Raw genomic sequence first — 15,264 nt, forward strand, 5'->3', positions numbered from 1 at the left:
AGGTGTTGCTGTCCAGCAGCAACGTTAAAACAGTGGGTAACCTGGAAATATGGAGTTAGAAAGAAGAGCAGCAGCAAGAGAGAGTTAGGGATAAGATAGAGTGGCCACAGATATACCTATTCACATGGAAGGTTAAAAATTAGATGGGAGACATGACTGCTCAGCCATCTTGATTTTTAATGCCCTCCTTTATTCCCCCAACAGATATATTACCTGGGGCAAAACCACTCCCCCCAAATACGTCAGCATGTCAGTCCAATCAGCGACTTCCTTGTTTCTCTGTGGAGGTGGAGCTTTCAAGTGTAATTGGAACCAGCTTGTAGGCATGGCAAATAGCAGGAGATGGGCAGAGAGGTGTGGCTATCAGAGGCAGGTCTCAAACCAGGAGGGTTACAGGAAGGCACCTATTTGTACAGGTACAATCATTTGAAAAAGTGGCCAGTCTGATTTTTATTTATTTATTTTTTTGCTAGTCTCTAGTATGAAGTTGAGAAAGTAACTTCTTTGCTCTCTAATGAGGGTGTAAGTGGATCAATTAATCAGATATTGTTGCCTTATGGAACATACCATCCTTTCTCCTTACTGCTTATCTCTTACCAACCACTTGTGAGTATCATGGTTTCAGGTAATGGAGTAAGTCTGGTAATGTCCATTTAAACTAGACAAATGCCAGTCGAGGGAAATCCTGAAATAAAGTGGCATGTTCCTTTTGTTTCTATTGTCATCATTTTATAGTCAAAAAATTTTTCCCATCAGAACTCAATGTGTATGTGTTCAGGGCTCATAGGAAGAAACTAACTGAATTTTGAGGTTCTGAATAAGTGAATTCATTTTCCATTAATGATTTCAAGAGTGTATTTCTGTATCATATATTGGCTACATTCTCCCCATGTGTTTATTCTTAATGTTGCTGCTGGTGCTTTCCCAGAATTGATATATTTAATTAAAGTTGTAGCTGTTTGAGCCTAACACTGGTATGCTTAATATAGATTGCTTAATTTTCTTATGATTTTGGTTCTTGGAAAAATAATCTAACTCTCTCTCATGTACAAATAAGCTCATAGTTTTCTTGCTTCCATTATGTACTTAATGCTCCAATAGTGTAAGACATATTTGCTATGAGGTCATGACATACAGGCATTTTTTTTTTTTTATTTCTCAAGTTTAACCAACTATGTTACTTAGGTCTTGTTAGTTGATTACTCCCATTACCATAGTTAATAGATAAAGTACTCAATGTAGAAGTACATACGCATTTTTCTATTTTAGTTTTTCAAGCAGGAGACCAGCCTGAGGCAATATCTGTATATATTTATATAAAATGATATTTTTTAAGCCTTTAAATCAAAATGCAGTAATCCCATGGAGTAAAAGCTCCACAATTTAATGTAATTGCCAGTAGATCTTAGATTTCCCTTTGTGAGGTGGCTTAGCCTATGTGAAAATTGTACAAAAGGTAAAAGAGTAGTTCATTTTCCAGTGTGTTTCAGAATGCTTTTCCTGCATTTGCAACTGATAAACTAGTGCTTATTGAGCATCTACTATTCTAATGTTTGAGCAATGTAGAAATCTTCCATTCTCAGATAGAATTTATTTTAATAAAAACAATATTTCAAATTTTAATTTGGAAATCTCCTACTTCATTGTATGGACATTTGAAAATTAAGCACATGATTTAGTGTAAAGAACAATTAAGTTTAGAGAATTTATTCTGAGAGAGGTAACCACATGTTAGCCTTTGAATAGGACTTTTCTCTTCCTTTCCTGGCTAACACAGAGCATCTGCTATGACTCTCAGGTCTGTTCACATGAAGGCAAGATTCAATGTGTTCACTGAGCATCTTCCATTTGCTAATCACCATCTCAACGCACTTTCCAGACTTCCTCCCCCTCCCTTTCACCCTTGACTACATGTGATTTTCCTAGTATAGAATTTGTAGCTTCTTCTTCTTTTATAATGTTTTCATTATAAAGTAAAGCTTTCTTTATAATGTTTGCTTGCAATTATTTATTCATCATGATGGGGACATATACTATTATTCTTGTAGGGGGTCACAAGACAACTTCCAGGAGTCTACTATATGCGTCCCAGGACTTAGACTGATCATCATGATTCATGGCAAGCTCTTTCACCTGCTGAGCCATCTTGCTGAACCTTCTTATCGTTTCCTGCATAGCATTTTGTACAAAATTGTTCTGAGAACTTAATATATTAGGTAACTTATTTGAGGAAAAGAATGTGGTTATCTCACCTTTTATTCTCACCAACCTCACTGGCTGCTCTTTTCTAACAAAATCATGCTATAATTTTTGATATTTCTTAGTATGTATTGACAAATAGGATATAGAAGGAAATAAACAATTCACAACATCTGGTCTTTTACCTTCTCAGAATAAACATACCTGCATAAATAGTGATACTCTATTGAGAAGTTAAATCATTTTAAGTGATAGTAATGAGACTATTAACTATCAGTTTAAATAAGGTTTCCTAGCCATCATATGATATAGCTTCTTTGTAAATAAAAAACCACTCTCGAGCACCCTTTCAGAGTGGTGCAGATTATATAGTAAACATCGAATCAAATATTGACTATGTAGTTAGTATATTAGTCATGGTTTGCTAGAGTCACAGAAATTATGGAATGTCTCTCTATATTAAGAGAATTTATTGTGATGACTTGCAGTTTGTAGTCCAACTACCCCAACAATGGTCAGCTGTGAATGGGAAGTCCAAAAGTCTAGTAGTTGCTCAGACTCACAAGGCTAGTTGTTTCAGCTGGTCTTCTGTAGAAGTAGGTTCCAACAGATGTGCTGGCAAGTAAGTGCAAACAGGCAAAGAAGAGTGAACCTTCCTTCTTCCAATGTTCTTATGTCTCCAGCAGAAGGTGTGGCCCAAAGCAAAAGTGTGTACACCCATGCCTGGATCTTGGGCTTGTTTTGTCCCAAGCTGATCATGAACTCTGAAATTTCCTTGCCTTAGTCTCCTGGGATTAAAGGTATATACTACCTTTCCTGTGCCTAAGGTTTTCATAGCCACTACGCCTCTAGATCTCCAAGACAAGATCCAGGTCAGAAACTTGTGTATTCTAGCCTCAGAATATGGGTCACAGATGTGCCCTCCAATTCTGGATTGTAGTTCATTCCAGATATAATCAAGTTGACAGCCAGGAATAGCTGTTACAGCTAGTAATTACTTAAAGAATATTCTCAACAAAACAACAAATATTCATTGGGAACTGTAGACAAGACTGTCAATGTAGACAATTCTGTCTTCTAGTATCATTTTGATCTGTTTCCATAAAAATCAGATTATGAGCTGAGCATGTTTTATTCTAGAATTAAAAATGAGATATTTCAACCTTGATTTTAATAACTTTGCATGGTAGTTTGAATAGGAAAGATTCCCATAGACTCATGTATGTGCTTGAATGCTTGATCATAGGGAGTGGCACTGTTAGGAGGTGTGATCTTGTTGGAGTATGTGTGGCCTTGGAGGAAGTCATCATTATGGGTGTGACCTTTGAGGTCACATGTACTTAAACTATGCCCATTGTGGCACACAGTCTCTTTTTGCTGCCTATAGATCAAGATGTTAAACTCTCAGCCCATTTCCTAGCACCATGTCTACCTGCAGGATGCCTTACTCCCCACCATGCCAATAATGTGCTAAACCTCTGAAACTATAAGCCAGCCTGAATTAATCATTTTCCTTTATAAGAATTGCAGTGGTCATGGAGTCTCTTCACAGCAATAAAACCCAAACTAATATACTGTGATTGTGAGATTTTTACAGAGCCAAGGATTACAAGCAGATCAGTCAGAGGGTGATATCTGGGAATCTTCCTTGAAAGCAGAGCTTGCTTCCCTTCAACTCCCCATTCATATTTCCCACTGCCCTGCTATCAGTCATCTTAAACCATGATTCAGGTAACAGTGAACAATAAGTTAGAAATGTCCTGGTATCCCCATGCATTGGCCTCCTTGTCTAGTCAGGAGTTTATAAGGAAACCAAAATTTCTTTATGTCACTGTTTAGTTTGTGTTTTCTATCATTCCTACAAAGTGAACTGTACCTCATGTAAGTTTGCAAAGAGGCCTGCCTGTTCAGTAACAGCTCTAAGGCAGCAGGGAATGATGCCATAACAAATTGTTAGTGTTAGTTCATTACAAATGCTCCATAAAAGGAAATATGTTTCTCTCTCCATTAGCTGTTGGGGTGGGGAGGGGGACACACTGGAAAGAGATCACCATTGCAGAAGGAGACATTCTCTTTTTCTCAGACCAGACATGGCCCTTATACTTCTACAGCACACAAGAATAACATGTCGGTCAGAGCCTCTGGTGTCAGGGCAGCTGAGCCAAACCTCAGGCTCTCTGTGACTGTAATGCTTAATTTTTTTCAGGCATGTAAACCCTAGGAAGTCCCTTGACCTTTAAGTGCATTGGTTTCTTGTCTGTAGTCTACACAAATGGGCATTTTCTTCGTCCTGCAACCCAGCTGTAATTTTATAGTGCCTATCCCATCTAAGGAATAATAAAAGTAAAAAAAAAATGAAAGAAAAACAAATTGGAATAACATAAAACAAACAAACAGAAGGAAAGGAGCCAAGTAAAAAGCACAAAAAGAAAAAGAAAAAGCCCACAAACAGACATACATGTTTTTGCACACCGAAATCCCAAAAAAACCACAAAACTAAAAAAACATAATATGGATGAAAAGGACCTGTAAGAGAAAAATAGAAAAACAGAACAAAATAGAAAAGCCCCAACACAAGATTATGAAGCAAAGAATCTTCAATGATGCTACTGCTTTTGATCTCTGTTGGCCACCTGCTGCTACATATATGACTGAGCCTTTGTTCTCTCTCTTTTTTATTAAATTAATTTATTTTTTACACTCCATATTCCATTCCCCGTCCTGTCCATCCACCCTCCGAATGCTCCACTTTCCACACCTCCTTCCCATGCCCCCATCTGCACATGGATCCCCCCCCCCCGCCACACTCCATCTGACCTTTAAACTCCCTGGCCCCTCCAATCTCATGAGGGTTAGGTGCTTCATCTCTGAATGAACACAGACCTAGCAGTCCTCGACTGTATGTGCATTGTGGGCCTCATATCAGCTGGTGTATGCTGTCTGTTTGGTGGTCCTATGTTTGAGAGATCTCTAGGGTACAGAATAATTGAGACTATTGGTCCTCCTACTGGATTGCCCTTCTCCTCAGCTTCGTTCAGCCTTCCCTAATTCAACAACAGGGGTCAGCTGATTCTGTCCATTGGTTGTGAGCTAATATCTGCATCTGATTCTTTCAGCTGCTTGTTGGGTCTTTTGGACGGCAGTCATGCTAGGCTCCTTTTTGTGAGAGCTCCATAGCCTCAGCAATAGTGTCAAGCCTTGGGACCTTTCCTTGAGCTGGATCCCACATTGGGCCTGTTGCTGGGCCTTCTTTTCCTCAGGATCCTTTTCATGTCTATCCCTGTAATTCTTTCAAACAGGAACAATTATGGGTAAGAGATGTGACTGTGGGATGGCAACCCCATCTGTCACTTGATACCCTGTCTTCCTGCTGGAGTTCCCTCTCCCTACTGTTCAGCATTTCATCTAAGGACCCTCCCTTTGATTCTGAGAGTCTCTTACCTCCTAGGTCCAGACTGCTCTTAAAGGTATTTTGTTTACCTGTGAGACTTCCTTGCCAAAAACTAGCCTTTTGGCAAAATCAAGTAAAGTATCTATCTTTATCAATTTGATATCTAATATTTTTTTACAGCATCAAAGACTGCCTGCATAATAAGGAGATACAGCAGTAAAAATAAGTTAAGATGACATTGTGGAAATTGGTAAATGCTATAGTGAAAAATAAGTGTGTGTGTGCATGTCTGTGCATGCACATGTGTATGCAACTATGTGCATGTGTGTGTTTAAATTTATATCTGTGTCTATGTGTGCCTATGTGTGTATGTGGTTTTTGTGTGTATGTCTATGTGTTTCTGTGTCTGTTTATATGTGTACCTGTGTGTTAATCTGTGTGTGTCTATGTTTATATGTGTGTTTTAGGTGTATCTGTGTATGTGTGTGTGTTTGCACATGTGTGTATCTATGTATATGTCTGTGTGTGTTTGTGTGTGTCTGTGTGTGTCTGTATGCCTATGTGTATGTGTGTGTTTATAGGTATATCTGTGTGTGCTTGAAAGATGAAAGAAGCTTTTTAAATTTTAAATTGACAAGTATTGAGAAAATGGTGAAATCCATAGTTCAATTAATTCTCAAAGTGTGACAAGCATTACTTAATTCATCCAATTTCATGTGTCCAATATTTTTTAGCAGGAATTTACACTGCTTTTAAGCCATAAGAACTTAAAATTTTAAATGTAAGCATGTAAAATATAAATAGCTTTCCTTACTCACTTTTAATAAAATAAACCCTAAGGCAGATGGGATAAACACAAATAAATGTGATCTGAGGCAAGCATGATGCAGGTCCTTCAAACTGAGCACACTGATGAAGTCAAGGATAAAAGAGTACAATTGCTCATTTTAAAATATTTCATCCTAAAGACTTAGAAAATTTTAAGTACAGTTATGTTAAGGTACTTAAAATTTAAATTTATAAAAGATGTAATGTGCAGATTTTAAAATAATTTCTTAGGTGCCAACTTTTATTCAGCAAGATTCTTTCAAAACCAAGTACCACGGAGCTGAGGACATGTCTCAGTCAAGAGAGTGCCTGTCATACAGCACAAGGCTGTAACTTCCGCTCCCAGGACCTGGAGACCAGCTGACATGTGGTTTATGGAAGGATGAGGCAATATTTTTTGTTTGGCTGGGTGTTTTGTTTGTTTGTTTGCTTGCTTGCTTTTGAGGCAGTCTCTCTACATACTGTCTGAGAACTTACTCCATAGATGAGAATGGACTCAAACACACAGAGATCTGCTCACCTCTACCAAATGCTAGCATTAAAGGCTTTCACCATGCTCAGCTTACTACTTTTAATACTTATTAATCAAGGTAGAAAGTTAAGGTTAGTTCATTTATCAGCACCATGTAAATTAATCCCTTCCAACACATGCCACTCAGTTAAAACAGGACCCTCACATTAGTGTCAGTTAGCACAGGACCCCCACATTAATGTCAGCACAGAATGTCCACATTATGTCAGTAAGCACAGGATGCATAATTCTGTTCTGCTGCTTCTTCATCTGTCCGGTAACCCAAGATACAATTCACAGACCATATGAAGCTCAAGAAGAAGGCAGGCCAAAGTATGGATGCTTCTGTACTTCTTAGAAGGGGGATCAAAAAACTCACAGGAAGAAATATGGAGACAAAGTGTAGAGCAAAAACTGAAGGAAAGGCCATTCAGAGACTGCCTGACATGGGGATACATCCCATATACAGTTAACAAACCCAGATACTATTGTGGATGCCAAGAAATGTTTGCTGACAGGAGCCGGATATAGCTGTCTATTGAGGCTCTGCCAGAGTCTGACAAATACAGAGGTGGATGCTCACACCCAATCATTGGACTAAGCTCATTGAACATGAGATTCCCAATGGAGAAGTTAGAGAATGGCCTGAAGGAGCTGAAGGGGTTTGCAACCCCATAGGAAGAACAACAATATCAACCAACCAGACAACCCAGAGCTACCAGGGACTAAACCACCAACCAAACAGTACACATGGAGAGACCCATGGCTCCAGCCACATACATAGCAGAGGATGGCCTTGTTGAGCATCAATGGGAGGAGAGGTCCTTGGTCCTGTGAAGGCTCACGTAGAGAGTGTAGAGAAATGCCAGGGCAGGGAGATAGGAATTGGTAGATGAGTTGGGGAGCACCCTCATAGAAGCAGGGGAGGGGTATGGGATAGAGAGCTTCTGGAGGGGAAATCAGGAAAGGTGATCATATTTGAAATGCAAATAAATAAAATACCCAATAAAAGAAAAAAACATTGGTTCACCCTGTTCCACCATTACATTTTCACAGCTCCTAAGAACTAGAGATTTTGAACTTGTAACCATAATCCCCAAAAAACTATTTCAGGTATATTTACTCAAATTGGTTCTCAATGTTAAGGATAATTCAGGATATTGTACTGTTTTTAAGATACTCAGTTAAATGCACTTTAAGTGGAATACCAACAGGATCTATAGAAGAAACCTTTTTTTTCTTTTGTTGTTTTTCGAGACAGGGTTTCTCTGTGTAGCCCTGGCTGTCCTGGAACTTACTTTGTAGACCAGGCTGGCCTTGAACTCAGAAATCCACCTGCCTCTGCCTCCCAAGTGCTGAGATTAAAGGTGTGCGCCACCACTGCCTAGCAGAAGAAAACTTTTAAAATAAAATTTAATCGTTACTACCAAGATGAATAATAAGCAGGTGGGAGAATTAAAATAGACTAATCTAGAAAGCATTTATTATAGGCTTCTCTGATTTTTTTGTGTCCAGTAGGATTTGTTTAAACATTACGAAACATTGTGTAAGTAAGTCTGATTGTTGGCACCATATTAAAAATGTATTATAAACATATCTAAATAAAATACATTAAACAAATCATTTAATATCATTCCTAGCAAGTGTGCTTATACCTAAAGTCAGACTAAATAATAAAATAAGTAGCCTGCTAAAAGGATATTTTTACAAAAATTGAATTTTAATACTAATGCTAAGTTCTAAAGAGAAGCCTTGATATGTAAGGCCTCAGTGCTTTCATGGACAGCTATACTGGTCTATAGGAGGAACAAACAAAGAATGAGGGTGTGGTCATTTAGTTTCTCTTAAATTCAGCAGTGTAAGAGTCAGAATGTGATATCCATTAGCCACAAGTTTCAGAGAGAGGCCCTCCTATTTAGCTTTCTTCTTTCTCTATTTTGTTTAACAAACTCACATTAAAATGAACATAGAAAATAATGACTTAGAATGCTCGCCACTCTTCACAGCACAGCACACCTTTAGACTTTGTTGTCAGGTCCTGCTTGCTTGTGGTACCTGTTAACATTCTATTGCATGATATTTTTTTTCTGTCTTGAAAGATAGTACTTCCAAGTCTCACTGAAAATCTGTTGTCAGCACCAATACTGACTTTCGTACATTGAATGGTCTAGAATGTTCTAGTAGCAGATCCTGCTAACAGCTTAATTGGCTCTGCTTTTATATGCATAGGACAAAGAATAAGGTGAACTGAGAACAATCATCATGGAAGTCCACAATGAGTGCATGAGCTTCTTCCTGCTGATTCTTCACTGTCCTGATGAGGGTTGTAACCATTAGAATAATCTGTTTTAGCTGGTGCTAGAGTAATTAGATATTCCATTTTTATTTTACCTTTCTGGAACTTTAGCCAAGTCTTTGATTATACTAACTTTAAGGTCTATGAGGGGAAATGGTCAAAGCAGTAGAAAGCAATTGTGTGAACCCTGTGTGAGATTTTTCATCTTCATTATTAGACCAACTCTCAGAAGTAACATGCACATACATGTGCACGCACGTGTGTGTACACACACATACACACACACACACTCACATTGTATATGCTATTTTTGGTATTTGCAATGCCCATATCACACCAGCTCCTGAACAGTTACTGCCCACTGGCAAACTCACAAAGTGACTTGTATACAGCCTCTCTCTTCTTTTTCTCTCTCATAGCACACTCTCTTCTCTGAGCTTACACAATAAGCACACAAATTTTGGCAGCACCTCTTAATTTTATATATATATATATATATATATATATATATATATATATATATATTATATGTAAAGATACACACACACATTTCCTAGTATACTTTGCTTAAGGTTAGCATTACTGATGATGCACAAACACTATCTTCTTCCTCATTTATCTCTCCATCTCTCTTCTTTGGCTTCTACTCTCACCTTTTCCTAGTATTCAGTCTTAGCTATGAGTATCTATTGTTGCAAGGAAACACTATGATCAAAAACTAAGTTGGGCAGAAAATGATTTACTCAGCTTATATTTCCACATTGCTGTTCATCATTGTAAGAAGTCAGGACAGTAACTCAAGCAGGTCAGGATCTTAGAGGCAGGAGCAGAGGCCACTGGTGTGTGTGTGCAGCATTGAGGAGGGGCTGGAGTGAGCTGCTCCTGCTTACTGGCTTGCTTCCCCTGATTTGGTCAGCCTGCTTTCTTTTAGAACCCAGGACTACCAAAACAAGGATGATACCACTCTCCAGGGGCTGGGCCTTCCCATATTGATCACTAATTGAGGAGAGGACTTGCAACTGAATCTCATGGAGGTATTTCTTGGACTGAGACTGCTTCCTCTCTTGTGATTCTAGCTTGTGTCAAGTTGACGCACAAAACCAGCCAGTTCAGAGAGGAAGCAGATGTATCGTATTCTCATATTTATTTACTTTACTTTTTAATGAATCTTTTCAAGTTAGCAGATCTTTTTCATTGATAATAATTCAATTTTTGCACCAGCTGTAAGATTTAAGAAAAATAAAACACTAGAAAAATGAAAAATTCAGGGCATATGGATTTAAATCTCTATATCAGGAAGTAAGATTTTTTTTTTGTGAGAGTTCCAGCCTACTTTAATATACATTTATCCTCCATACCTAATACACAAGATGCAATGTAAAGCAAAATAGACTCAATTGACTTTTTTGCTGAAATGTAAACCAGGACATGACAAAGCATGTAAAAAGCAACAACAACAACAGCAACAAAAACTAGCAGCATCAATAGCCAAGAGAGGAGACAACGCGAAAGCGAAGAAGCGTCTAATGGACAGGTGGAAAGTTGGAGTAAAGAATTCCTGGCTGACGTTCCTGGAAGAGCCAGCAAGAGCAGCCCTGCTAGGGGTTACATCTGGTGCATGCTGTGCAGTGAATAGGATGTTCTCCTTAAATGGGAGTTGTACCAGATGCAAAGAGTCACAAGGAAGCAGCAGTAGTTATGCTTATGCACATGTTCTTTTCCCATCATTTACCAAAGAGAATAATTTTCTGGACACCTACCCAAGGCTGATCAGAACCTAGTTTAATGGAGTGTAATGTACTCATCCTTTGATTGAGCTCCTCAGAACTTGTGTAATACCAACGATGTTTAAAAGAAAAACATGTTTTAATTCTACTATTTACATCTTTTCATTCTTGAATCTACCTTGCCAGCAGTACATTATTGATAACAGGGTTTTTGCATCTTTTCAAAAATATATTAGAGAAGTTGTCCAAATATAGAATCTTGAATGTTAATAAATTTTCTCACGGTCAGGTTTTTTCCAGTAACTTGCTATTTTGCAATATTTCACAAGAATTTTTCATGCTTATATAGATTAAAATAATCTTTACTAGTATAATCAAGTGTAGTATACCTCTGCATAACCATAAAGGATAAATTCCAAGAAGTCCCCTCAACTATCTGAAAGTGTGAATAATATTAACTTTATATATACTGTTGTCTCCTAAACAAGCACATTTTTGATAGACTAAATTAGGTGCAGTAAGAAATTAACAAGTAAATGAAAGTAAAGCAATTTTAATAATTACTGTGGTTAAATAAATAATATTTATAAAATATTTACTATAGTTTCAATTTAACACTTTAAAATTCCAATTGGCCAAAATAATGAAAGAATAGAAAATAAAGCTGGATAGTTTGGAGACTACTGTTTAATTAAATTACTGAGTTAGATTAACACACACAAGTACAACTTGTAAAAACGCACATGCACACACACACACACACTGTCTTTGAGGAAAAAAAAGTCAGACTGAATAATTTGACTCAAAATCTTAAGTGTGTTGTGCTTGCAGGCATGAACCCAACCTAAAGTAGTATTAAAACTGCATGGACATACTGTGTGTATTAACTGGATTTTTTGTTGATTTAGATTATCTTGATGAGATTCTCATACAGCTAGGAAAACTAGTGAGATATACACAGGAAACACAGATACAGCTCTCATCTCCTATCCTAATCACCCTGGAACCTTCCTACACAGTCACATCCCGAGGCTCCCTATTACCCAAAATTCCATAGAAGGTGTTGATATTGTTCTAGATGGCATTAGTATACTATAGTATATATTATATTATACTATTTCATATATTATATTTTGCTATATTATATTAAGATGTGAATGAAAAAAGGAGTTTCAATTCTTTATATTTAAGCTAAATTTCTTACAGAACTTTTAGTAATAATATATATGTATATGCATATATATACATATATATATATGTGTGTGTGTGTGTGTGTTTATCTTGTTACTCTTTCCAGTACAAACTGTTTAGGAGGCTCAAAATATTTCTATTATTAAACAATATAGATGACTGCTGTTTTGGTTTTGTTGTTGTTGTTTTGTTTTATTTTGTTTTGTTTTTGCCTGAAGGGTATTTTTATTAATATCTGCTAAAAGAACCCCTCCCACGGGGACTGTTTTCAGGTACCACAGAAAACAATGTTATCTGAGGGAGAAACAATTCTCACACTCAAGGTTCTATTTCTGGTCACCGAATGTATGAAATTTCTTCCCTCCAAGAGACAATTTCTCCAGTGAAGACTGTCATTTCTTTCTAATAATTTAATCTAATTGTAGCGCTAGCCTGAGTTAATGCTGGCTCCATAGGTTAAAAGCTCAAGAAAAATCACCTCGTTCTTCAGATGCCCGTCAGAGGAAACAATTTTCAGACCAACTAGCAGTAAATCAAATTCCCACTACCAGAAGCTCGGGTAAGGAATGATTTACTAGGATTGCTCACAGAACTTTGGCAAACAATCGTGTTTGCCAATTTATTGCAAAGGTTACTTGAAAGAATGCTGAGGAGCAGCCAGATGAAGAGACACTAAAGAAAGTATGGGATAGAGTGTCCTGAGTAGACTCACTTCTTCTGATTCACCATCTTCCAGGAACCTAGCCAACATTGTCCAGAGCTTGGTTGCAATATTTGGATGCTTATGCATACTTTGTTATATAAACATAATTGATAACACTATTGACCTGGGAATTCAACTCAAGTGTCTCTTGCTTCCATCGAGAGTGTTCACTTAGTATTGAAAGTTCCAGATCTCTGATGATGACATCTGGTTTCTCTGGCAACCAGGTCCTATCCTGAAAATGAGCCTAGAATGAATAGCCTCATCAAGACAAAGAGGCTTCATCATCAAGGCTATAAAAGGGGCTTTAGGAACTCTGTGTCACATGTTTCAATTACTCACGTAACAATAAAGTATGTTGAAGACTACTGTCTGGTGCCTGTAGGCATGTATCAGTGGGAAACAGGTATGTGCTACTAGTCAGAATGTGTTTGGCTCCTAGCACCCACTTTAGGATGGCTGACAACTGCCTGTGAACCTTAGCTACTGGTGATCTGACACCAACTTTGGTTTCCACGGGAGCGTTGTTAAGACAGACACATACGTTTAATTGAAAATAAGGTTTTTAAATGTTTTAGATTTATGTGTGTCAAGAACATGGCCAAAGACTAAATATAAGGATTAATATATTCTCAAAATCCCTACCTAGAAGAATTTCAAAAGTTTTTTTTTCAGTAATCTTTTAATACTTATTGAATATTGCATGGCATATATGTGTGTAAAGATGAGTGTGTAATTGATAATTTATATTATTTAGATACCCTTTGCTAATTATCCTTTTTCAAAATAATCATACAAAATTAATGTTTTAATTCAATATGAGGATAGTTCAGATGTACAAATAAAATACTCATTTCCTGATACATGAAAATGTTTTTTCAACTTGGTCTCTCCTCTCCTGAAGAATAGTTTTCTTTTGTCTTAAGATGAATGGCATATTTCTCACATATAGCCATATTAAATTGTTTTACCATATGTTCTGCCTTACAGAATATATTGCTACTTTTCTTTTGCATGATGCTTTATTATTTTCTATATTTTGAGGCATGTAATATTTTAGTAACTTACTGAACTTTAGTGAAATTTATAGAAACAAGTTGTGGAAATGCAGTATCATTAAATAACAAATTGTCATGACACTGGTAACTACTTTGTTGGGTCCAAAGTGAGCCTCCAGGAGCTCTAAAGTGTCAGTGCCACTATGTTCAAATTGATAGGCTGGGCTCAAATCAAGCTGGGCTTCAAGAGGGTAAGCACAAGGTTCTCTGGTGGATAAATAAAGCTTACACTCAGCATCTACTAGAAACTGTTGTCGGGAAAATCCATTACTTCCCCAGAACAATATACCTGTAATACATATTACCATTACCAGATACCATAATGTATACCACCATTACTATATCTTATAGTATATAACAAAGTCTCATCCTAGCCTCTGGGCTCTTCTTATCACCCTACCGCTACTCTAAACTTCCAAGTAGTCTAGTTTGCATACCTTTCTCCTTACAACTACCCACCTCTCTCTATGACGAGCAAAGCTTTCCCTGCCTTTTTGATACTCTATGTTCCCAAGAGGTAGCCATGGAAACTTTGGACTATATCAAATGTCTGTGGCTATTCTATATCTACCACCAGAGAGATAGGTGTGTAAATTTCATATTTCTAATAAACAAACTTTCCACCTATGGCAAAGCCTACTTAAGCAGTTTCACTGAGCCCTAGCTTAAATTATGCAATATGTATGACACTCTTTCATATTAGAAAAAACAGCCAAAAACAAAAAACAAAAAAAAGGAAAAAAGGAAATGTTACGAATTGGAGAGTACTTAAGAGCCTGGGCTGCTCTTTCTAAAGAATAATTTATGTCTGATGTTTCACAATTAACTTTAACTCCAACATCAGAAAATCAAATGCCTCTGCTGACCTAGTGGATGTATATATATATATATATATATATATATATATATATACACATATATATATGTATATACATATATATATGTATATACACACATATATGTATGTATATATACACACACACATATATATGTACATATATATACACATACATATAAATGTGTATATATACATATATATGCATATATGATATACATATACAGATATATATGTATATCTGTATATGTATATCATATATGTATATATATATATCACAAACACACATATACAAATAAAGATACATTTAAAAATATACAAGACATGTTAAACATTAAGCATTCTGTAGTTTAAACATATCACCTGGCTGGGTAAATGTTTGAAAATATATGGATATGCATACATTTTAAAAAAGAGAACATTGTGGAGCATGTGTCCTTCTTACATGTTGCAGTATCTCATAGCAGCCTTATTTATAATAGCCAGAACCTGGAAACAACCCAGATGTCCCTCAACAGAGGAGTG

At 36.9% G+C, this 15,264-nt stretch overlaps 1 protein-coding gene across 2 annotated transcripts in view; it reads left to right on the top strand.

Annotated features, from left to right (window-relative positions):
- Positions 1–15,264, top strand: part of Edil3 (EGF like repeats and discoidin domains 3) — a 486,419-nt gene that overhangs the window by 329,809 nt on the left and 141,346 nt on the right. The gene's annotated exons all lie outside the window — the stretch shown is intronic.

This window comes from Mastomys coucha, unplaced genomic scaffold, assembly GCF_008632895.1.
Source record: "Mastomys coucha isolate ucsf_1 unplaced genomic scaffold, UCSF_Mcou_1 pScaffold8, whole genome shotgun sequence".
NCBI classification, from domain to species: Eukaryota; Metazoa; Chordata; class Mammalia; order Rodentia; family Muridae; genus Mastomys; species Mastomys coucha.